General features: G+C 43.8%; 1 protein-coding gene and 1 long non-coding RNA gene across 10 annotated transcripts in view; one reads left to right on the forward strand and one right to left on the reverse strand.

Moving 5' to 3' along the window:
* CACNA1E (calcium voltage-gated channel subunit alpha1 E) overlaps positions 1 to 24,521 on the forward strand; it is a 388,038-nt gene that overhangs the window by 211,652 nt on the left and 151,865 nt on the right. The window lies entirely within an intron of this gene.
* On the reverse strand, positions 2,288 to 23,893 carry LOC112648459 (uncharacterized). The gene is made up of 4 exons (XR_007411865.1): positions 22,122 to 23,893; positions 19,621 to 19,728; positions 6,587 to 6,715; positions 2,288 to 2,564 (listed from the first exon to the last, which is right to left on the reverse strand). It is a non-coding gene; the product is annotated as an uncharacterized LOC112648459 (long non-coding RNA).

A 24,521-nucleotide genomic window follows, 5' to 3' on the forward strand; every position in this document is an offset into this window, starting at 1 on the left:
CAGTATGTTTGGAGCTTATCAACGGGGGGAAGTAGTCAGAAGTGAAGTTAGATATGGGGAGTCAGATCATGGGGGGATCCTGTAGGTCATGAGATTTTGAGGGGTAAGGTAGGAAGCTTTTGGAGAGCTTTGAAGAAGGCATTGATGTGATTCAGCTTGAACTTTAATAGAATTAGTCTGGCTGCTGTGTTGAGAGTGGAATGGAAGAGGGCAAAGGTGAAAGCAGCATCCCAGGTAGGAAACTATTGCCATAGTCCAAGCAAGAGATGATGATGCCTTGGCCCAGGGTGGCAGTAGTACAGGTGGTGAGGAGTGGAATCCCAAAGGTTCCAAAGGAAAGACTGATTTTTGACAGAGGGGAGTCAAGAGTGATCTGAAGGGTTTTGGCATGAAAAACTAATAGAATTGCATTACAAGGGGGAGTATTAGGAACTCAGATAAAGACATGCTAAGTTTCAGATGGCCATCCATGGAGGAAGTTGAATAGGCAGTGAGATATATGACTCTGAAGTTCAGAGAAGAGGTTTGTGGTGAGCATAAATATTTCAGGGTTATTATGGCATATAAATGGTTCTATTTTTTATATTGTTTTATTTATACATATTGTCACCATATTATTCTTATAGTAGATAGATGGCCATGAAAATTAGATGAGAACAAAGCTGTCATGAGTTCCATTTGGATATGGCCCAGATAGGTTTTCCTGTTTGAGGGTGGCGGGCACTGAATCGTTTCAGGGCCTCCAGCCAAGCCAGCTGTATAGTATAGTACAAGTACATGTTAACCCTACAGGTGAGCCTCGTGAGAGCAGGGGAATAGATCGGCATAAGCCAGCCTCGCTACTGGAAAAGCAGCCTCATGTGGTGAGTCAGCTGTCAACACCATCTTTGCTGTGAAGGGGAGCATATCCTGATTGCTGTGACAGATATGCAGATACAACTCACCTGGATAATGTCATTTCAGCATGCTGACACCCCCTCATCCACATGTTGAGATATGGCTGACATGTGCAGTTGAATTCATTTCTTATTTTTCTTAGGGTTCATTCATCTCAAGGTGAAACTGATATAGAGTTGACAAACGAGCCAGAGTGAGCACGGATGGGACTGATCAAAGCATACTAGGACTGGTCAGCACTGCCCATGAAACTGGGAGGATAGCTTCTCCCAATTTGTTGTCGGAGGGTGTTTCCTTGGAAGGAATCCCAAGTGGGTTGCATTGCATTCATAGCAATGTGGTGGGTACCAGAGGTGCAAAGAGGTAAAAGACCCAGACTTCTCTTAAAGGACTTATTATCCAGTGGGCTTACACAGAAATTCAAATGATAAATGCAAATTGGAGGATGCTAGTAGCAAAGGCACAGTGAAGGCAATTTGTGTCCTGAGGAACACAGAGAAGAGAGAGAATTCTGAGTGTCATGAAATCAGAAAAGTCTTGTTCCCATAGGAAGTGAGGCTTGAACTGGTCTCCAAGGAGTGGAGACACTCAAGTTAAAGAAGGGGGAGAAAAGCTCCCATATGTGGTTGTATGGGCAGTACATAACTCTAACCAGCACTATATATATATACTGTGTGCATAGTCAGTGCTCCCAAGACAGTGAGACACTCCAGGAGGGACAAAATATGAACAAAAGCAAAAAGGCAGAATTGGGTATGATATGGTCATTTGTTTCATGCTTGTCTAACACCTATCTTCTTGTTCACTATAAACTTCTTGTCTGGCATCAACAAGCAGGTCACACTCCCCATAGTGGAAGACTCATGCAGGAAGGTAGTGGTAATAATGTTTGCCTGGTGTATTGTATTATGTGAGGCCTTGAATGTCAAGCTAAGGAGTTAGAAACTTTGTCCTATGGGCAGTTAGTAGCTAACTTTTTTTTTTTAACATATGAGAGTGTCTTAAAAATAATATTCTAGGAAGCTGTCTTGGTACCACTGTGCAATCTTGGCTTGGATTATGAGAGGACTGGTGGTGAAGTGAAGGAAGGAGAAGAGTTGAGTGTTAATCTGTTAGGGTTAACAGAAAGACATGGGACCAGAGATTGACTGTGTATTAGCCAAATAGATGCTTGTTAAGTGCTTTCATTGCTTGAGCCCACAGTTCTCTGACACCTATAAAGGGGAAACAGGAAAAATTTTGAACCTATTGAGGGCTCTCTCCCTTAATGGCTCAAAGTCTGGCTGAATATAAAATCCATGTCCACATTGCAAGTCAACCTTCAAATAAGATGACAGAGCTTGGATGAGCAGAAAGAGATGTAGTAAAGTAAATTTAATAATTGCTAGGATATCTGCATTTATGGAACTCCTCAGTGGTTGTAAACATGACCATATATTATCACACTTGATTCTCACTACAGCCCTCTGAGATTGGCATCATCATCTTCATCTTACAGTAAAAAACCAAAATGCTGAGAGGGTGTGAAGAACCAATTTTGCCACCCAGCTTGTTAGTGGCAGGACATGTCTCAAGCTCTTAATCGATTTCTCCAGACATGATGCTTTTCTGCTCTCATGTTGTCTTGTGCTGCATTTTGTGTATGTCTTCTGAGGCCATGGGAAACCCTGCAGAAAGTATTGGTAATAGGAGGAGGAAGGGAAAGGGATGTTTTCCATTACTAGCTCTTTTTCATGGGGTGGGCCCTGACCTTTTCAGAGCCCTTGCCTGTATCAATCTGTGTTTCTACAATGTCTGGTAAGGGACCATCTACTCTCAGAGTCAACTTTGTCAGCCATGGTGAGGTCATGCCCAGGCCCACCATGAGCATATGCCCTCCTCAAGGGGCATACAAGACCCTGCTGATCGAAGACATTCAGTACAGGATCTCTCTAGCCTAATTATTACTGTCCTTGAGTCAGAGTCCCTACTGTTGTCTCCTGGATGTGTTGGTTGACAAGGGCTCCACCAACTCTTCTTGGCACTGATCCATCAGAGCTGCCTCAAGCCTGTTTCCACTCTCAAGTTATGCTTGGCATATCCCAAGTAAGATCCTCTACTTCCTTTCCCCAAGAGTCTTCCACAGTGTCTTGGAAAGGCAGCTCTTGGCTCAGTCAAGGGCTGTTCTCTTTCAAGGAGTCGAGGCTCTTTCATTATTGAACTGTCCTTGTTTATGAGGGCAGTGTTAGAGTAGCTGATAGGTATATTAGTTTGCTGGAGAAGCCAAAATCACCACAGGTTGTGTGGCTTAAACAACACAAATTTATTTTCTCCCTGTTCTGGAGGCTAGAAATCTAAGATGAAGGTGTTGGCAGATTTGGATTCTCCCGAGGCTTCTCTCCTTGGCTTGCAGATGCCCACCTTCTCACTGTGTTCTCATGTGGTCTTTGCTCTGTGTGTGTGCATTCCTGGTATTCCTTCATGTGTCTATAGTAAGATTCAATTAGGGCCTACCCTAATGGCCTCATTTTTAATGTTATCACCTCTCTAATGCATTCTGTGTTCAAATACAGTCAAATGTGGTCATGCTAGTCATTAGGACTTTAACAAATAAACTTTGGAGGGACACAGTATAGCCCATAACAGTGGGGAAGCTCTTCCTTACTCCACACTTTATCCTTCTCTTTTCTTCACTTCCCCCAGCACCTTTTCTGGGAGTCCATTTAGCCTGGATCCAGAGGATAAAAGGGCAGAATCTGAAGTGGTTGCTTAAAAACTATACAGTAAGATCCTTAAGGACAAAGCCTAAACCTTTAATTATTTTTTCTGCCAGAGTTTGGCAGAGGGTAGACAGAGTATGTTCTCAAATGTTTGCTGAATGATTAAATGATTAGGAGACTTGTCTGAAGCAGGGATATTTTTTTGGTTTCATAAATTACAAATTTCTGCTTAATCAAATATAGTGCTTAAGACTGTTGTATAGATTTTGTAGATTATGAATTTTGAAAAAAGCTGAAGGAAAATATGTTTTAAACTCAAATAATATAAAACTAATCTCATCTTTCTTAGGTGTGTGATATGAAGCAAATGACATTAAAGCAAAGCTAGAGAATTCTACTTTCTGCTCTGCTCCTCATGAGCTTTTGGATCTTGGGAAGTTAGTTTCTCTCAGGACCTTTTAGCATCCAGAAATTAAGGGATGGAATCTCAGATGACAACCAGGGTTCACACTGCATACAGTTTTTAGTCGATGGACATAGTTGCCTGGAGAAGGGTTCTGGATCATGTCCAAACTCATCTTTAAGAGTAGCTTGAATGATTATCTATGTCTACCAAATGCTTGGGACAGGGGAAAGTGACATTAATAGAGATGTTTTCTGAGGTCACTCTCAGAAATAAAGTTCTATGAATTTGTGATTCAGAGAAGGCACTTCAGAAACTTGCTGGGCCCAAAGTCATCACCAAGAACATCTGTTTGCATTGTACTGTTGATATGTAGGAGTGCTCATTGGCAGAGATTTCTGGTCAACCAAATGCTGGATGAGTACAGAGTATGTGACTTGATCTAAATTCAGGAAAACATGCACAGGGCGTAGGACTTCCATATGTAAATTTATTTAATTGCTTTGATGTAAAATGTGCAATTAAGAGGATAATGAGAGTGGTTATCTCTAGGTGATGATTGTGGATAATTTTTATTTTTCTGTTTATTCTTTTCTTTTCAAATGTTCATGTATTGCTTTTATGACCAAAAGAACAAAATCTTATAAAAATTAATTAACATTCTAACAGGGTGAAAGAACAATGAAAAATTTCAAAATTCAGTTCAGCTCTTTGCAACAAACATTATCCATCTCATTCAGTAAACATTTATTTAGCATTTACAGTGTTACAAGTTCTGCGAGGGTTACAAATAATTATGACTCAAGATGGATAGCCATTCACAGCTCTTGAACTCTTATATCTTGTGGGAAGAGTTAGCAATGGATAGAATTTGTAAGGTGGATATCTCAATTGGAGGAAATAGCATCTGTATCTAGAAAATATATGTTATTCAGAGACTGTAAAAGGTCAAGTTCAGATGTATAGCAGGGATCCTATTAGGGAGTAGGGAGAGATAAGTACATTGGGCCCAGATGGCTGTGCTCACAGCCTCCAGCTGGTGAGCAGAGTGTAACCACTGCAGTGTTCTGAGGGGAGGAAGTCCGTAACAGAGCCATGGATTGGCAGAATGGACTGTGGTCCCAGGATGGGTTGGAGGGGACCCATCAGTCCAGCACAGTAGTTCAGGTATATGGGAATACTGTCTAGAGATTTCAGAGTTTAGAAAAAGGCCTTTCAAGGTGGTAGATACTTCTGGGAGCATCAGGTTTCTCCACAGCGTTCCTAATTATTAGAAATTAGGAATCGTAAGGTTTAAGCTGTGTCACTAACATGCTTATCCAGTGGGTGAGGCTAAAGGTTGCTAAACTTTTCTGAATCATGATACAATAATTTCATTGTTTTAGTGTCATGTCTTGTCAACCCACCTCTGCTTTCTCTGTCTAGCCTTTTCCACCCTGTTATTGACATTTAGTTCATATTCATTTTAGTACTAAAGTGAACTAAATTATTTCTGTATTATGAAATTCACATTTGAGATCATTTAGACATATTCTGTAATGCTGGAAGCCGGAATCATAAGACTGATTAAGTCATATTCTTTAGAAAAGAAAAAAATCACCAAGAAGCTAGATGAAGTGATGAAGTGTTAAGATGGGCTGGTCTGTGTCCCTTAGATGACTGGCCAATGTCAATAACCTTCGAACCTGCTCTAGGTGAAAAACTCAGCTGTCCTACTATAAAGGTGTGTGTCCAGCTCTGATCATTGGGGGTGGCTCAGGAAACTTTCCTTTTCTTAGATTCTTTAGCAACCCCCAGGAATGAAAACACTTTCAGAGAAAACATGAGACTAAGGAAGTAAATGACTACAGCAATTATAGAGGAAACGGGCTCTATTCCTAAAGAAGGCCTCTGTGCAACCAAATAATTTTCTTGTATTAAAAATTGGAAATCCTTTCTCCTGGGAGCTCCTTGCCAGGCTTCTTTGTAGTCTTTTTTTTTTTTTTTTTTTTTTAGATTTTATTTATTTATTCATGAGAGACACACACACACACAGAGGCAGAGACACAGGCAGAGGGAGAAGCAGGCTCCGTGCAGGGAGCCCGACGTGGGACTCGATCCTGGGTCTCCAGGATCATGCCCTGGGCCGAAGGTGGCGCTAAACCACTGAGCCAACCCAGGCTGCCCTCTTTGTAGTCTTATAGTCAATTTAAATATATGTTGCTTCTGGAAGATGTGAGCTTGAAGTGAATGCTATCACATGAATCATTTTTTTTTTTTAATCATAGAAAAGTCTTTTAGGTGGGGTGTTGATGTCAAGATTAACTCAGAGAAAAAAAAAGATTAACTCAGAGAAAATTGGCTGCAGTCAGGGCTAAGTGATAGTCATCATTCCAAAACTCATTAAAAGTCTGAGAAATGAATATTTAGACTTTATCCTTGACCATAAACCATTTGTCCCAGAGTGAAACATGGTAGCTGGAGAATGGCAGTTCAGCAACCCTGAAGCGTAGGTGGGCCTTTCTTTATGAACCAGGCATGTTCTTGACATTTAGTGTGTCAATCAGCTTTTTGTAAATTGAATCTTTTTTTTTCTTCATTAACTTACCCTGTAATTTCAGCAATGTTTAACATTCTTTCCTGATTGATCTTGAGTTGGCAGTTAACTGTGAACATTCGGCTTTGGAGTTTAGTGCTTCTTTCTTGATTTCTTGCCCGTTTGCTTTGCTCTCTTTCCCTAGGTGTTGGGAATATAAATATGCATGACAGGTAAATAATTACCAAACCACAGGTAAGTGCAATGCTGGGGGATGCAGGGAGGCCCATGATAGCACAGAGTCCCTCTGTCTAGAGAAATGAGGGTACGGTAAGTGTTTGAGCGGAGCACTGAAGGAGATAAAGATAGGAGGAGGAGCTGGCTTGGGTGATGCACACCCAAAGATGACCAAGATCAAAGGCCTGGTTAGGATCCACTGGCTGGAAGGACTTTGGTGTTGAGTAGTTTCAGCATTGGGATAAGCATTCAGCAGTGGATAGTTTTTGCTTAGCCTTCTACATGGAGTGAAGATCGGTGAAAATTTGTTTCCAACCTTTGTTTCTCTAATGGTTGGGAGGAGATATTTTACAATTATTTTCTCCTAACTTTTCTGTCAAATACACCTGTGAAGTTTCTGTAATATGCATTACCTTACTTCAGTTTGTAAATTCAGCCTCTAATACCAAAATCTTAGTATTCGTGAAGCAGAGCACCCCTAAATAAAACCAAGAAGGAAAAGAATATGAATCTTTTAATTTCCAGTAGGAATGCTAATTTTGATTCAGTAACTTTAAGAAATAATTATATAGATATTACAGTTTTTTTCAATGGCAGAGGACACCCACCATAAATAATATCAAGATATTTGATAGACTAAGAAAAATGACACAAAACAAGCTTGCTTTACTTTTAAAGACTTATTTATTTATTTGAGAGAGAGAGAGTGTGTGTGTGTGCACATGCATGACTGGCGAGAGGGGAAGAGGGAGAGATCCTCAAACAGATGTCCTGTTGAGTGCAGATCCTGACATGGGGCTTAAACCCATGACCCCCGAGATCATGAACCTAAGTTGAAACCAAGAATTGGACACTCACCTGACTAAGCCACTCAGGCGTCCCAAAATAAGCTTCTAATATAACTGATCACAAAGAGCCTCTACAAATTCATGAGAAAAAGATAACTGCCTAGAAAAAAAGGATAGTGCATATGAACGAGCAACTCAAAGAAAAGAAAATTTATGTGGTAATAAACACCTGAAATGATGCTAATTTCAGAAAAATACAAATTAAATAGGGTCTATTTTTTGTGTGATTGGCCGATATTTAAGGCTCCTAACATCTGTGAGCATGAGGAAGAAAAGGCAGTCATGAATTTCTGGTGGATTTGGTGGTGTCTGGTATTTGGTGGATTACTACAACCTTTAGGGGAATTAATATTGAAAACTAATATTCCCTTTGACTCAGTAAACCCATTGTTGAGACTTCCACCTATTGAATAAGAAGGCTGGTTGACAAGGATATAATATATAAAGGAGAGTAGTTCAGCCTTGTTTTACAGCATCAAAACCAAAACCAAACAAACATGATCAGTAGTGAGATTAGTAGAATATTCCATTGCTATGGTTCTGTATATGTGCATGCCTGTGTGGTATATGTGTGCGCATGTATTTCAATGAATTTGATCTATGTGTTTGTCCTGGAGGGACATTCCTCATGTTTTTACATAAGAAAAGCAAGCTGTAGCTTAAGAGTAACATATATAGATGATTCCATCTAAAAAAAATAGCAAGACACTATATGTAAGTTTGAATGTGCATAGATGGGGATCGGTGGGAGAAGCATCCACATCAGGCTATAAACACTTATGTAAACACAGCAGGATGAGAGTGGAGGTGAGGGGAGACTAAACTCTTTCTTCCCACATTTTTGTAGTGTATCAATTATTCCTCACACACATTGCTTTTGCAATTTAAAACTTCACAGGTAAAGCAGACATCAGCGCATCAAAATTGAGAACTGATCAGGACAGCTTTGTTGCTACTGTTGAGCAAACCAGCTAGAAAACAGTTACACAATATCAAGTAAGGTGAACTCCCTGTTGCCTCACCATCCCACAGCACAAAGTAGTAAAATCGACACTACCCTCTATACCTGTTTTAGCTTCTCTACTATTAGATTCTAACATTTATTCATTCATCCATTTCTTACATTTGTTAGACTTTATTTTTTTAAAGATTTATTTATTTATTTATTTGAGAGGGGGCACAAGGGCAGAAGGAGGGGGAGAGAGAGTCTTAAGCAGACTCCCCACTGAGCAAGGAGCCTGGTGCGGGCTCAATGCCAGGACCCTGAAAACATGACCTGAGCCAAAATTAAGAGTTGGATGCTTAACTAACTGCACCACCCAGGTACCCCTCTTTTTTTACTTTTATTATTTTATTTAAAAAACAAATTATTTCTTGAGACTCCTGAGTGGCTCGGCAATTGAGCGTCTGCCTCTGGCTCAGGGAGTGATCCTGGGATCCCGGATCCAGTCCCACATCAGGCTCCTTGCAGGGAGCCTGCTTCTCCCTCTGCCCATGTCTCTGCCTCTCTCTCTGTCTCTCATGAATAAATAAATAAAATCTTTTAAAAAAATATTTCTTTGTTAGAGAAGGAGGAGGGGGAGAGTCTTAAGCAGACTCCCTGCTGAGTGCAAAGCCACTTTAGTTAAAATTTGAATAAATATGTAAATAAATGAATATATGTGTATATGTATGTATATCTCTCTATTTTAGTAGGTAGGGAGGGAGGGAGGAAGATTGCCTACTATGTGCTAGGCTTTCTGCCTGTATTGGCTTTGAGCCCCACACACCTTTGGCAGTAGTAGTGTTCTTTTCTAATTCTGACCTAATTCTTCCTAGGCCAGATGGGCCAGCACCTACTGGAATTGCCCTCAGGTAGCTGGAAGGCCTGACTAGAAGGAGCTTGGTTTTTGTCACCCTTAGCTGGGTGTTGCTCCTTGGAGGCCTACTCTCCAAGAACAAGCCAGCGGAGCCTGACTCTGCACAATAGGGACATTTCCATGGGCTCGGTGCCCATGGTGGCAGGGTGCCAGCCAGGTGCACAGTTTTGGGTTAATTAGGTGATTATGGCGGTCCTGCAGCCTGGCTGTGTGCTAATAAGCCTGGGCTGACATGGGAGGCCTCAGGCTGCAAATGGACTTCTCTCTAAGGAGCTCGAATATTTCAGGTTCCAGGATGACTTTTTTTTTTCTTAATTTAAATTCAATTTGCCAGCATACAATATAACACCCAGTGTTCCTCTCATCATGTGCCTGTCACCCATCCCCATCCCCCCACCCACCTACCTCCCCTCTAGCAACCCTTTCCTAAAGTTAGGAGTCTCTTGGGGTTTGTCTTCCTCTAATTTTTCCCCATTCAGTTTCCCTCCTTCCCTTAGGGTCCCTTTCACTATTTCTTACATTCCACATATGAGTAAAACCATATGATAATTGTCTTTGTCTGATTGACTTATTTCACTCGGCATCATACCCTCCAGTTCTCCAGTTCTACCAGGATTCCTTTTCTTTTGGGAAAGTTTTGTAGGACTGCTTAGACCCTCAGAACCTATCCTCCCCTCCCTGAATGTCCTATTTTGGGGATATCCTTTCTTATGCCTTCAGTCATTGCACTTTCTGATCTCCCTGACTGGATATTAGGCTGACCAAGACCAGGGGTATTCTCTAGACATTTGTTCCCTCCAGCACAGTGTTTTGGGTCTCATTGGTGCTCAGGAAGCTGATAGATGCCTGAAGTGCTGGAGGACCTAGGGCATGCCTGGGGCTGTGTTCCCAGAGGCAGGGGCTGGTTGGAAGAGACCAGATGAGGATGGTGAGGATGGACCCCTTGGCCCAGGAACTCCCACCATCCTGTCAGCTAGATGATGCTCCTCAGAGGGAAGTGAATCCCAGAGCAGGTGAGAAGCCAGATCCTCTGCTTTGAAGGACCATGCCAAAAACTCCCCTCTTAAAATGCCTACTTCATCCCCACTCACTGCAAGCTGAAAGGAGAGAGTTGAGGAACCTTACATTGCCCACCTTTTGTGATTCCTGGTAGCTCTGGCTGGGCCCCCAGGAGAAAACACCTGACCCACACCCCCTTTCGCCGGGCCCCTTGTCTGACTCCACAAGCCCAGGGAGAGTGTATCCCGAGTGCAGTCAGGGGCTTTCTTTGTCACCTTGGCAGGAGCTGGGGCAGAGAGACAGTTCTGCTGGGATCAGCTGTCCTCCAATGAGTATATGCCTCAGGGGGATACCGGAGGATCAGGTCCACAACACCCATCTTTACAGATATGAGCTTGGTTTAATATTTAACTTTTAAAGAGCCGATGGTAATAGTCTGTATCATCCACTCCCTGCTTGATTTGTGTGGCCCATTTTTACAGTTATTCTTCCAGAGGGACTTCGTTTATAAAGTTCCTTGCTGCTGAGACTGAGTGCCACCGTTGTGAGCCATGTGTGTCAATATTGTGGAAATGAAATTTGTACCTTCTGGACCCATGCAGGTTGATTTGATTCTGGGGTGAATAGAAATATAGCTGTAGAAGTCAAATATGTTCCTAAAGGATCTGCTGTCTTCAGGGTGCTTGGAGGAAAGGTGAAGACATTCAAGACACAGTCCTTCTCCTCAAAAAACATTCAGTCCAGCCAACAATTTTATAAAGCTTCCAGGAGTTGCATATACATTGTCACTGTGTTTTGAGTTTGAAGGCTACAATGATAATCCTATTACCGATTACTCTTTATTGAGCGCTGTCTAAGATATAGATATTATCTTAGATCGAGGTCCCTGGAAGCCATTTCTGCACCAGAGAATTGCAGGCATAATTTTTATTGAATACCCTTTTGGAGGGGATCCCTGGGTGGCTCAGCGGTTTGGTGCCTGCCTTTGGCCCAGGGCATGATCCTGGAGTCCCGGGATCGAGTCCCAGTCGGGCTCCCTGCATGGAGCCTGCTTCTCCCTCTGCCTGTGTCTCTGCCTCTCTCTCTCTCTCTCTCTCTCTCTCTGTGTATCTCTCATAAATGACAAGATCTTAAAAAAAAAAAAAAAAAAAAAGAATGTACTTTGGGGAAGCCAGGAGGTCAGAGTTCAACAGAGGAGGGACTGACCCACACCCGCAGAGCAAGCCAGGCATGTGTGGTTCAAGGGCAGTCCCAGTGCTGGGTGCAGCTGTGAGCTGCCTCAGGCAGAAGTTCCTAGCAGCAGGGGATGGGAGTGTGTCCTCTCTGGGAAAAAGAACACAGTATCCACGTGCAGAATAGGGAGTGTTTTAACTACATTATTTCCAATCCATGCAATTTAAAGGTGAGCCAATGAAGGGCAAAAAAGTGAGTGACTTACCTAAGATTGGGCAGCTAATATCATGATGGACTGTTAACTATCAGACTGTACTTCTTATTTCTGCAAATTGCACTGTTCCATGATAGGGATTATCATCTCCATTATACAAATTGATAAATTGAGGCACTGAACATTTAAATAATTTGCCCATTGTCACACAACTAATAAGAGATGAGGCCACTGTTTTCTCATTATCCTATAATGTCTCACAGAGGTAACCTGCCCAGTGAAAGACATCCCATTCTGGCTGGAATAGACATCACAGCCCTCGGGTTATGTATGGACCACTGCTTCTTTCCCCTCTCCTTTATTGTAAACGGAATCATGTCCTTTGTTGCAGAAAAATGAGTATGGTATTTGAAGTCAGGCAGACATGGGTTTGAATCCTGGCTCTTTGTTTTACTATTTGTCTGAGTTTGGTTTTGTCCTCCATGAAATGGGGGTAATAATGACAACTTCATCAGACTTTTGAAGGTTAAATCAGATGTGAGAAATCTCTCAGCACATTCTTCCCCATCTTCCCTGCCCCCTAGAAGGGGTTCAGGCTGCACATTCTTCCCCATCTTCCCTGCCCCCTAGAAGGGGTTCAGGCTGCACAAAGATTTTCTGAGGGCAGATTCCTTTAACATAGTAGTGGCTTATTGATTTATCTTTTTGACATTTACTTTCTTCTATCACACAGAGAGAAAGCGAGGCTAAGTCTTCCACACAGTTTGCTCAGAATTCTAATGCTACCCATTTGTCTAATCATAAAAGTTCTTCTTGGAAACAAACATAGCAACAGCAATTATATCTTACTTTTAATGTCTAATTGGCTTTAAGCTCGCTTTTACTAAGTTATTTCCATCGAATGCACGGAGCATTGTGCGTTTGGCTTATCTCAGTGTCCTCTTCCCGCAGCCTCCATCTTGCCTTAGGGAAGCCAGTTTGTGGGTGCCCTGGAAGCCTCAGCCATTCCCAGTAAAGAGCTGGGACAAGCTCATGAGCCTGCCGTTCCTCCTAATCCCTCTGTTCTCCGCCAGAGTCTGTGGCCTTGAGTCTTCAGGTGCATTATGCTGATATGCCCTTTCCGCATTTGGTCTCCTCTCCCGGCTTCTGGACAAATCCCTGCCTCCTCTCTTAGCCCTGCTTCATTGTCCTCTGCTTCCAACCCTGGAGCTCGATGGGCTCCCTTCCTTTCCTCTTAAGTCACTCCTCTTTTTCACAGTGTCCCACAGGGCAGCCGAGCCATCCGCCTGAGCCAGGCTGTGTTAGACTGTGAGCCTAAAGCAAATCAAGCGCCTCTACGTTGCGTTGTCTTCCGCCCTTACAAAGAAGTAGCCTTTGCAGGAGCCAGCTGGGAACCAGAGCTGATGTGGGGTGCTTTGTCCTTAAGCTTTTCCCTCACGGCATCTCTCCAACTCAAGCTCAGATCCTTCTGCAGGGCTCAGGCCTCAGCGTAGGTGTGTCTATGCCTGGCCATCCTGGGGGTGGGGTACAAGGGAGAGACGCTGTACCCGTTGCTATGGCAGCACCTAGCTTAGAGCATGAACCCCTTTCATTCCTAGGAGATTTCAAGGTGAATCAGTCTCTCCTCCTCACCCACTCCCTTCATGCTCTCTCTCCATCTCTCCCCACACCCTTCTGTCATCTTTCCTCCCCCTTACTCAACCTCAGGCTTTCTCCTTCCTCATACTTCTCTCCTTTTTACTTCTGGATACCTCAGCAACTGAGGCTACACATGGCTGACTTCTTTTTTTAATCTTCCTAGACCAGTGTTTCTCAAATGTTAGCAGGAGTCTCCTGAAGAGCTCGCTAGAACACAGTTGCTGAGCGTTGAGCTTCATTCCCAGAGTTCTGATTTGAAGATCTTCGTAGGGACCCAAGAACATGCATTTCCCATAAGGCCCCTCAAAATACTAATGCTGTGGAGTCAGGAGCCCCCCTGTGAGAACCATTGCTCTAGACTATGTTTGCCCAGGTTGAACTAGTTATGGCTGGAATATTCCCCCTGTGTTTTGTTTCTAAATGATTTGGTTAGCTCAGTCATCCATTCATACATGTTTATTGAGCACCTACCTATTCAGGGAACTGTGGCCGTTACTCTCTATACAAAGAAACACAAAACCTTGTCCTCCAAGAATTCACAGATTTGTATGGGGGAAAGACAAGTAAATAACTATTATATGGTGTGATAAATATTGTAATAACCCACAAATAATGAAAAAGTTTTGGAAGTAGGCACCAATCTCCTTGCACAAGGGAAGTAAAATATTTAGATGAGATGAATACAAATTGATTCATTCATATAAAGTGATTCTTTCTTTTTTCCCCCCCTCTTTTCCAAGGGTTAAAGGAAGGGAGCTGAGGCTAACCTATTTAAATAGCATTAACATCTAATGTTTGTGGAACATTTCCTCTGTTTCAGTAACTGTACCAAGTACAGAATGTATTGATGAAAACTTCTGGGGTCAGACCGCTAGCTGTAGCCTGGTCACTTATACTCTGTGCAACCTCAGATGGGTTACTCAACTATTCTGTACCTCAGTTTCCTCACTGGGGGGAAAAAAGACTATTGTTATTAGCATCCACTTCAAAAGATTTTTTTAGAAGATTGAAGGTGCCAGTGTGGGCAAAAGGAACATAGTACTTGCAATAAGATGTTGCCTCTTATTATCCATATTTTGTAACCTCATGCTGAGCATCAGACAATCTGCCTGGGAAATTTGTACCCTCCAGACTAAATAAATCACCAGGATTTAGCCAAGAGAATGATTTGCAGGTAGGTCTGAATGTGGGGGTTGCAAGATCCCCTGAGCAAGCCTGGGGCACCAGCCAGGGGAAGCAACCCTAGCTGGGCAATCAGGGAATCACTTCATCCAGATGGGGCAGAAGAAAGGCCTTGAAGGATGACTAGGATTTTGACCAAAGTGCCTTTTCTCTCCCTCTCTCTCTCTCTCTCTCTCTCTCTCTCTTCTCCTTCTCCCTCTCTCCTCCTTTCCTTTCCCTTTCCCTTTTCCCTTTCCTTTCCTTTTCTTTCCTTTTTCCTTATTCTCCTTCCTTCCTTCCTTCCTTCCTTCCTTCCTTCCTTCCTTCCTTCCTTCCTTCCTTCCTTCCTTCCTTCCTTCTTTTTTGGAGATGATGAAGGGGAATTGTCGAGATTGAGGTTTAAAAGCAATCCCAGCAGAGAGAATACCTCTACTCCACAAAGTTTAAGAGGGAAGACCCTCAAACTAGGATCTAGAATTTGAAACTTAGCTTTGCCATTGAGAGGGCGGATCCACTTTCCCTGAGAGATGCTTTACCCCCTACCATGTTCGTGCCCAAATGCTATGTGCCTGGTGCTGTCAGCATTAGCTGGGTGTGTCCTCCAGAGAGGCTGCACTTTCTATTGCATCCCCTGAAGCCAAGTCCTCTCCCCTCTTAGATACCCTCTCCAGTCCTGAGAGACCTGGTTATCTGTTGGTATTCCAAGATCAGGGAGTATTCCCCTAATCTTTGGGACCCTCCAGGAACTGTAGTCTCCATTCATGCTGAGTGTCCAGTCTGAATTTTCTATCTCCCTCAGACCTAAGTTTATAGCTGAAACTGTAACTGGATGGGAAGGCAGAGTCTTAGCAGTTTTGTTTTAATTCTTTCCTGAGCTCATCAGAATTAAGAGTGAGACAGCCTGTTTTCTTCCAGAGAGGATAAGAGGATGAAGTCTTTCCTGGAAGATACACCTGGGAAGGGCTTATTAAGTGATAATCCCTGATAAACTCCCTCAAATTATCCACTCACTCTGCCCTTTTAGCAATGAAAGAGACTTCTAGGCATTTAATTAACTCTTTGAGAAATTTTCTTTCTCCTCATCTTTTCTTTTCTCCATTCTGCTTGCCTTGGATTTAATCAGAGCCATGCATTCAGCTTATTAACTTATTCATTTATTTATTCATTCAACAAACACTTGCTTCATACCTACTGAGAGATAATTTGGGTTCTGGGGCAGATGCCTAGACAAATGAGATCTATTCCTTGCTCTTAAGGGATATCAAGCTTTGCAGAGGAGAATGATATATGAGCAAGCACTGATTACAGTCCACAGTTAGATAGTATGACAGCATTAAGTGGAGGGAGTGATGGGAATGCTCGACTCTGGGAAGGTTTCCCTGGCAGAGATAACACTTAACCAGGGTATGTGCAGAGGCTTGCCAGGTGGAAAAAATGGAGAGGGTTTCTAAGCACCATAGAGAACATGAGCAAAAGCAGAGAGATAGGAAAGAACATGAAATAGAGGGAATTACAAGAAGCAGGGCATGGTCATGTGGCTTGCTAGGTAGAGGCAGCAGCCATGGGGTGAACTGGAATGGTTAGGCTGGAATTGGTCTTGGGAGGGGACTTAGCAAGGGCAGCCATCGGAGGTTTTTAAGCAGAGGAGAGACAGTAAGATATGTTGGTTAGAAAGAACACCTTTCTCCTGCTCTGAAGACTGAAGCCAACTGCGTGGCTGAGAATCACTTGTCCTACTTTACAAGGTCACCCTGGCAACGGAGTGGCGGTTGCCTACTAACCAGGGAACTAGCTGTGACAGTCTTGCAACCATATCAAGTGTCTGAGGCCCAAAAGAAACCCCTGAGCTAAGGGAAACATATCAAAGGAGTTGAAACAATAGAACACTTGGATAGGATGAAGACATGCAGTTGGTCGGAAACTATTTCCTCTACTGGCATTGCTGTTGTAAATACCTGCATCCTAACTCTGATCTCAAGTCTGTTCCAGATTAAAACAACATTGTTATTTTTATTGCCCACCCCCAAGGCAAGAAGCAACACAGCATAATATTTTGAGAAGAGGCCAAACAAGGGTTTGGATATTGGTTCTACAATATATCGACTGAAGCACCTTCAGCAAATCCCTTAGCCTTTCTAAGCTGGGATTTTGTTGCTATTGTTTGTTTTTAATGTGCAAATTTAAGATGGCACCTCCCTTGCACATGGTTGTGAAGATTAGAGTTAATGTATATTATGTACCTAGCTCAGTATCCAACAGAGTAGATGCTTAACATGTGGAAGCCATGATTATTTTTCCTCCTCAGTTACACTGGAGTGTGAGGATATAAGTCATAGGAAAGTATTTAGATGAGGATGTTTTAATCAGATCCTCTTCATATTTCCAGAAATAGGTCTCCCTGGGTCCATGTTGGATCTGCCCTTCAATAGCTTATATACACATTCTTGTATTAGTCACCTATCGTCATTAATCATAGGACATTCCATCCTACTGAACAGCAAAGAAAGTTCTGCAAAGAATGGTGAAAGCAAAAAGTGATTCTTTCCAGTGACTGCTAGATTAGGGAAACAGTGAACATTATTGTTTTATTGTCCATATTCTATTTCAACCTTATTATACCCCAAAGCCAATGGGAATGCTCAATTGCAATGAACTTTGTGTATCTTAGGGGAAAGGGGCAAAACAAGTAGAATTTCTAGCAGCAGAGTGAACCAGACAGTAAAAAATCAAGAGATGAGAAAAGAGAAGGGTTTGGGGGGTGGTAGACTTGGAACCTGAGAATGAGAGTCCAGAAAGAGAGGAGAAGCAAAGTGAGGAATATGGTCTGAGTGGGAAGGGCTCTCACATCTGTTGTCTGATGTAGGCACCTACTCAAGTGAGGAATTCCCTCCTCAATGTCCCTAACAGATGGTAATCTTGCACAGCTATTCCCATTTTTTTTCACATCATGGCACACATAGAAAATAATATTTGTATAACACTGGGGTAAATGGATAAGGCTGCTTATAAGTAAAGGTGACCAACCTGGGGACTCTGACAGCTGAGTAGAACAATACCCTGAGTACACCTGTAATACAGTGTGCTTTAAGAAACTTGAATCCAGAGGGACCAGAGTGGAGAACCTTACCCATATACTCTCAGGACAGGACCTCAGATGATAAGTAGGCACAAAGGACTGCATATTTCTTTATTATAGTCACTAATATCAAGAAAAATTTACTGAGCATGTTTTCCAGAGCTATATCTTGGATTCTGAAGATGCAAAGACTTAAATGCCATGGTTTCTTGCTTTCATGCTGTTCTTACTAGGCAGTAGGAGTGCTTCCTATGGCCACAAAATAAATGAAAGTGGCCTGGGGCTTCTTCAGGGATCCAACTGAGCCTACCAGCCTTGCATAGTGTTTTACACACAATCATTAATTAAAATAGGAATGTTCAATGATAAATCAGTTCACCTGCTTAGAAGCCATTGTGGAGGAAAATGAAAGCCAAGAAAAATGATTACTTGAAGCCTTTTTTCTTCAATGTCTCCTCTTATGTGCTGTGCTAAATATTTGTTAGCTAAGTGTACTTGCTACATTTCAACAGAAACACCATTTTATTACAGGTGGTGTATTTATTTCCAGAGAAGGAAACTTCTATTGGCCTGTGAAGCAAAAGAATGCTAGTGGTGGTATAGTCTCCCATTAGTCAATGACATTATGAGAATCTCTTGTTTGAAGAATAATATCCTAGGCATTAGCAGAGTGAACAGAGAAATAAAAGATACAGTTCTGTTTTTGAGAAACATTTAACCCTAACGGGAAGGTAGAATCAATATGTGAAAGAAACAGAATATATTTTTTAAAAAGTCTGTAAATAAGTACAAATAAAAACTCAAGTGCAGCACTTAATATTCTCTTTTCTATTATAGGTATTTCTACTCATGAGTTAGCCTTCGTTATGATACCAAGGCTTGTGAGGACTGTTTTCCATTCTCATTCATCTTGTGCAGAGTACACTCTCAAAAGTGTTGAATGAATATACTACTATGGGGTGTGCCTAAGTGCGGAGGGAATTCTGGAGTGAAGTACAGTGATGTGCTTAGGGGAAGCCTGTAGAGGTTGAGCAGTGTTTTAAACTCATGGTTTGGCAGAGGGAGGGGAAAGGAGAGGGGAGAAGGAAGAGCTCATAGGGAGTGAGCAAATCCAAATGAACACTGAGGCCACCATTCAGGGTCTTCCATGACCTGTCCTTCCAAACTTCTGCCAAGAACAATGCTTTGTGGCCTCATCATTCTCACCCCTTTCTTTCTCCTTGGACCCTCTTCCTCCATTGATTGGCCAATCTAAATTCTCCTCCTACTTTGAGTCCAGGAAGCCTTCCATGATCTCACTCCTTTCTTCATTAAATCAGGTAAGAGTATTCATAGGTCTGAACTCCATGCTCTTAATGTTCAGAAAAAGTGAGAGACAGCATCAAAAATGTCTTCAACCTGATGTAGCTTCCATATGAGGTCATGAGACTAGACTAATTATATACAAAGTAACTAGAGGGCACAGGGCCATGTGTACCTAGTTTTAGTACTGAACCAAGTGGTGTAGAAGTGCTGTGTGGAGTGAACTGGGGGCTCTAAGTCCTGGGTCCCAGTTCTATTTCTGTAGCCAACTGGTTGGAGTCACCTGGCTTTGATCCTCAGTTCTTCACCTATGAAGTGAGGGGTTTGTGCAAGATGCTGTGAGTCCTATCTCTGTAATCTGCAAGATAATAAAGATTTGAGTACTTACACGGAACGGAAAGTCGTGATTGGCTAGCTGGAGGGGACAGGGGACCAATGGAAGAGCAATAAATAAGGATAGCTAGAAGGATTGATCCCTAAGGAGATCAGCTAGTGACTGGTGGAAGACCTGTTTTCATATCATCAGCACAGTCTTTCTGGAATGCAATGAACCCTCCACAAAGCTCTCCCAGTGTACAGGGTCTATCAGCCTCATGTACCTTTTGTTCCTGAGCCTCAAAGGAACAGTCTTCTGAGACTCGGTCCTCTTTCATTTGCTGGTTCCTGAATTTCTTGAAAAAGTACATCAAGTCTCTCATCAGTAAGGCCTGTAGAACGGGTGAAGGGGTGATGTGTTTTAGCTAATCATCACAGGAGGCATCCTCTTTAATTTCCTCTTTCAGTTACCTACTTTGGCCAGCTTGCATAGGTTGCGGTCAGAATAACACACTCACCTGCTCCCAGAGCAAAGCAGCATCCCAGCCCAGATGGCCTAGCCTAGGGGGTCAGCTGCCTCTGTCCTGGCTTCTCAGTGGCTCTGAAGATGTCTGCCTGCCTAGCACCTTGGGTCGCAGTGCAGGAGGATCTCTCTTTCTCTCTCTCTCTCTCTCTCTCTCCCCCTCTCCCTCTCCCTCTCCTTCTTGTTTTTCCCCCGATAGTCTTTGTCTTCTCTCATTATTAAAAACAAACAAAAGTTACTGCAGGAAAAGTTCTAAAGTATAGAAAAGGATGAAAAGAATGAAAAGTCTGTCATTTCTCCCTGCCCCATAACATTTTTCACTATTTTGACCAAAAGAGGATTTTCTATTAAAATTTGTTCATTAACCCTGAACTATTTAAATAAACTGTTTGATTTTATTTGGGGACAACTTAAAACCTCTTATTATAGAAATGTTCAAACACCTGCAAAACTAGAGAGGAGAGAATATTGAGCCCCTGTGCAATGCAGCCCCAGCTTTGGTAGATGTAAGCACTTACCTTCTTTAAATGACCTGTTCTCTCCATGTTGCGCTTCTGGGCCAGAGCTCAGAAGCGGGGGGGGGGGGGGGGGGGGGGGGGGGGGGAGGGGGGCGACACGATAAGCATCAGGATAAATTATAAGGATTTAACCAAAGAGATTTAAGGGATAACAGGGCCCTGAGCCATGTGGGTTTTAAGGCCCTTGCTTCTATGGACACAGACAGTCAGGGCTGCCTTCCTGGCACCGCTCACCCTCTCTCGGGGTGATGGTGTTCATTTGAGTCCTCTTCCCATAAGTGCAGAGGGATTTTCAACTGATGCATCAGTGCCTGTCTGCTCAGTGCCAGTGGTGATCACCACCCATGTCCAGGACGGGGCCATACTTGCCTGTGATCCTGAGCAGAGCTGCCTGGCTTGCAGCTCATCCTATCCCTGGTCTCCTGGGCGTCCTACTGCTGCCTGTGAACTAGGCTGAGGTTGCTGGTTTTTTCTGGCTTTCTTTGCCAAACCTGTTCTGCAGTTTTCCCTGCTGGCAGGTGTGTGTGTGTGTGTGTGTACTGCTGGCCATCAAATCTGGGGGGTTTGGAACAGCCAGAAAGTATACAGAGTCTTGACTATTTGTAACGGGGCCTTTAGCTAAGCCAGCTGCTGCCTTTGGAGCTTGTTTGTATGGGGATACTTGCAGTGTTGATTAAATATGCTCAGGGAGCTGAGACATAATCAGATGCTTTGCCTTCAGGACTGACAGGTTCAGCCTCCTTGCTGGGTGGCAGCAGGTGGTTGTGTTTTACTTGGAACTCCCTCTGTCCTCACTCTTTCCACCTGCTCCTCCACCCTTCTTTCTTGCCTGTGGGGTGGGAGAGGGAGAAAGACTATTCTTACTTTCTGGCTGCCAGGTCCTAGTGTTGGCTTTCCTATTTATTTTTGCTTTCCCCCCAGAAGGTGGTAATAGTATGGATAAGATTGCCTTTTTAAAGACCTGGGAGTAAATGTGATATGGAGAGTCAAGAGTTAGGAAGCAGTTGACCATTTATGGTTCTAAAATGTGACTGTAGGTCACCTTGCTTATTTGGGCCTCAGCTTCCTCTTCCACCAAATGATGGATCGGATAGTATGTTCTCATACTCTTCCAAGACCAGGGATGGAGTTCCTGGTATGCAGGAAACCAGGTTGGATAGTCCATATGCCTTTAACTGCCCAATGGCTGTAGGGCAGGCTGTACCTGGTATCCTTTTTCTAAAATGTGAGCATGGTCAGAGGGGTATAAATGGCTCTGCACCTAGAAATATCCAACTCTGTGACTCAGGGGTTGGGTGCTGCTGCTTTGTAAGGTTGGGCAAAGCCCTGATAAGAAAGATGTATAATGCTTTCAGTCAGAGTCCCTGTCAACAGACTTTGGGACAGATTCTTGTGGCAATGATTTATCAAGGGACCGTTTTCCAGAGAAAACTGTAAGGATATGAGCGAAGCAGGAGAAGTCAGGGAAAAACATGAGATGTGGTTTCAAAAATTTCAACCTCAGCCTGATCCCACAGGCAGCTCCAGAGTGTGAACTGCAACACAGGGTGGTTCCACCCAGAGAAGGGGCTGGGCCACTGATACCCTTACATCAGTTCATTATTGGTTATAGGTCATCGCCACTCCAGGGGCATGCATAAACTCCCAAGTGAGGCAGGTCTCTCAGCCAGGGCATACTTCAGAGAAGGGCCCAGGTGTGAGCCCTTAGCTGCTAACACGCATAGCTGCTGGGGGATGGACATACCTGTTGGAGGATGCAGTAAAGGATTCCTGATGGGAATCTCACCAACATCCGGGTTGGTGAGAGCCAGAGTGGAGCTGGTTAGGAACTGAGTGGGAGAGGGCTATTCTGAATGTAAAAGCCTGAGTGCAGTTCAGTCCTGAGCAAAGTGGGATCATGGATGGCTCAGCATATGCAAGGAAATGTTCAGAAGTGACTGTCCAATTAGGCCGACATAACTGATGATGATAGAAGTCAGGAAAATGTTATATTTGAGGAGGAAAAGGAGGTGGTGCCTAGGACAGGACAGGAGGGAAGCTCCGGGTTATCTGGATGCTGTTCATACGGCTTGGTACACTTTGAAATGAATCCATCAAGGGATGCCCAATTTTGTACATCAGTTCATTGATTTTGTCAATATAACATCCACATAGGAACATGGGGGCTGCTATTACAAAGCAGTGGGAGTTCGTTCTGAGAGGTCATCCCTGACTCCTATTTTTCTTCTCATATGTCCCCCACTTCATGGCACTCCTTAATTTTCACTTTTTTCTCCTTTTTGTTTCTCCTTCATAATGAACCTTTTCTCTGCTTTTCTGGCCTCTGCCGTCTCAGCCAAGGTAGTGTCTTAGACGTCATGGGATTCTTTTCCCTGAAAGCCTCAGCCAAATCCTTTCCTGACCACCTGGACCAGATCGGATGCCCCTTGGCATCCCTGCTGCAGCGTGACCCCTTCACAGCACACGGCATAAGGGCATATGTGCGTGTGTGTGCTGATCTGTTTCATGCAGGTCCCCCATTAGGCTGTGTTTCACAAGGGCCAGGACCCGAGGCTGAATGTGATCCACAAATCTGTTGAACAAAATATGGCATTTCAGCTTGGAAACATGAATTCCAGGTCCCTCAGGGTGGAAGAGGAGCTGTCACCCTCCGGTGCTGGAATGCAGCAGAATCAAGGAGGGGCCATTAGCTGGGGGACACCTGGTGTGCCGCCTTTAGGAAACGTGGTATTTGCTGGAGTTGGCCTTTGGCTTCTGTCTCTCTCCTTCCCCATGCTTGTCCTCCCTGAACTTTCTCTTCCTGGGGTGGTTAGCAGAGGTCTTGGACGGATGCTTTGGCTGAGATGGATGGCTGGTCTTTTTGGCAGTCTAGGGTGGTGGTTGCAACCATGTCTTGACCTGAGTGAGATCAGTTGGTGATTCCGAAGAACTCTTCTTGGGACAGAGCCTCTCAGCCTGTGGTTCTCAACTAGAAATTGCTTTTACCCCCCAGGACTTTTGACAATTCCAGAAACACTTTTGGTTGTTACAGGTGGGGGAGTGCTACTGGCATCTAGTGAGTAGAAGCTAGGGATCCTGCAAATGCACCACACTGGACAGAATTATCCAGGGTTACCCTATGACAAAGAATTATCCAGCCCAAGATGCTAATAGTGCCCTGGCTGAGAAACCCTGCTATAGGCCAGCCCAGGCTTGCCCGCAGAGGCTGTCTCCAGCCTGGGAAGCAGGTGTGTCCGAGATAGCCTTTTTTCCTGAAAGAACCCTAGAATCAGTATCCTCCTTTTCCCCTGTCCCAGCTCATTTAGCTTTCTTGGTCAGATTTGCTCTGTGCAAGGTATATACATAGAAGAGGCCCTTTGTCATTTTTTACAGAGCCCCATGGAACCTTGTTAGAAACCTAATAGATATAGCTTCAGTCCAGAAGAATCATAAGACCCCCCCCCCACCTTCATCTTTCTGTCTCCATCCTCATCTTTCTCTTCAATCCTGTTCCTCCCACCCCACCTTCTACCATTTCCCCCAGTCCTCCAGAGATTAATGTGATAATTGCCATGTGTGCCTGTTTACGCAGGGAGTGGGTGCATTCACCACCCCCAGCCAGGCAGGTTCCCAAAGGAACACATTTCACGGTGTCAGGACTGGTACCTGCTGAGCACTCCCTGTGCAGGTGGGCTGCCACCCCCGACTGCTTTCTCTGTCATTACCCCCATCATGCACACGTGTATGTGTGTGTCACTCAGGGAATCAGCAAGTGAGAGAGATGGAGAGCAGCCAGCCTGCCAGTCGAGGGGCCTGGCTGGGTTGGGTGGAAGGATAATCAGTGCCTTAACTAAGAGGATGTTGCCCCGGAGGAAAACACTCTTCTGTGTAATGGCTGACAACGAGTAGGTGTTCCATGAGTGGTGGGGCATGAAGACGCTGGCACGGCTTGCAGACCCATCTCTGAAGGGAGGAGCCTGGTTTATACTTAGTTGCTCCACAGCAGCCATCTGGGTAGGGGAGGTTCCATTGTGAGACTCAGGGGCCAGAATCCAGCAGAACATGTTCTAAAGACTGTGGGTCTCTTCCCCCGGGATCTTGCTCAGAGCCCTCAGCGTGGCTGCCATCTAATCCTGAAGGAATTGTTGCTGGGGAAAGTAGAGTG

Source organism: Canis lupus, chromosome 7 (genome assembly GCF_003254725.2).
Source record: "Canis lupus dingo isolate Sandy chromosome 7, ASM325472v2, whole genome shotgun sequence".
In the NCBI taxonomy this organism is placed as follows: domain Eukaryota; kingdom Metazoa; phylum Chordata; class Mammalia; order Carnivora; family Canidae; genus Canis; species Canis lupus.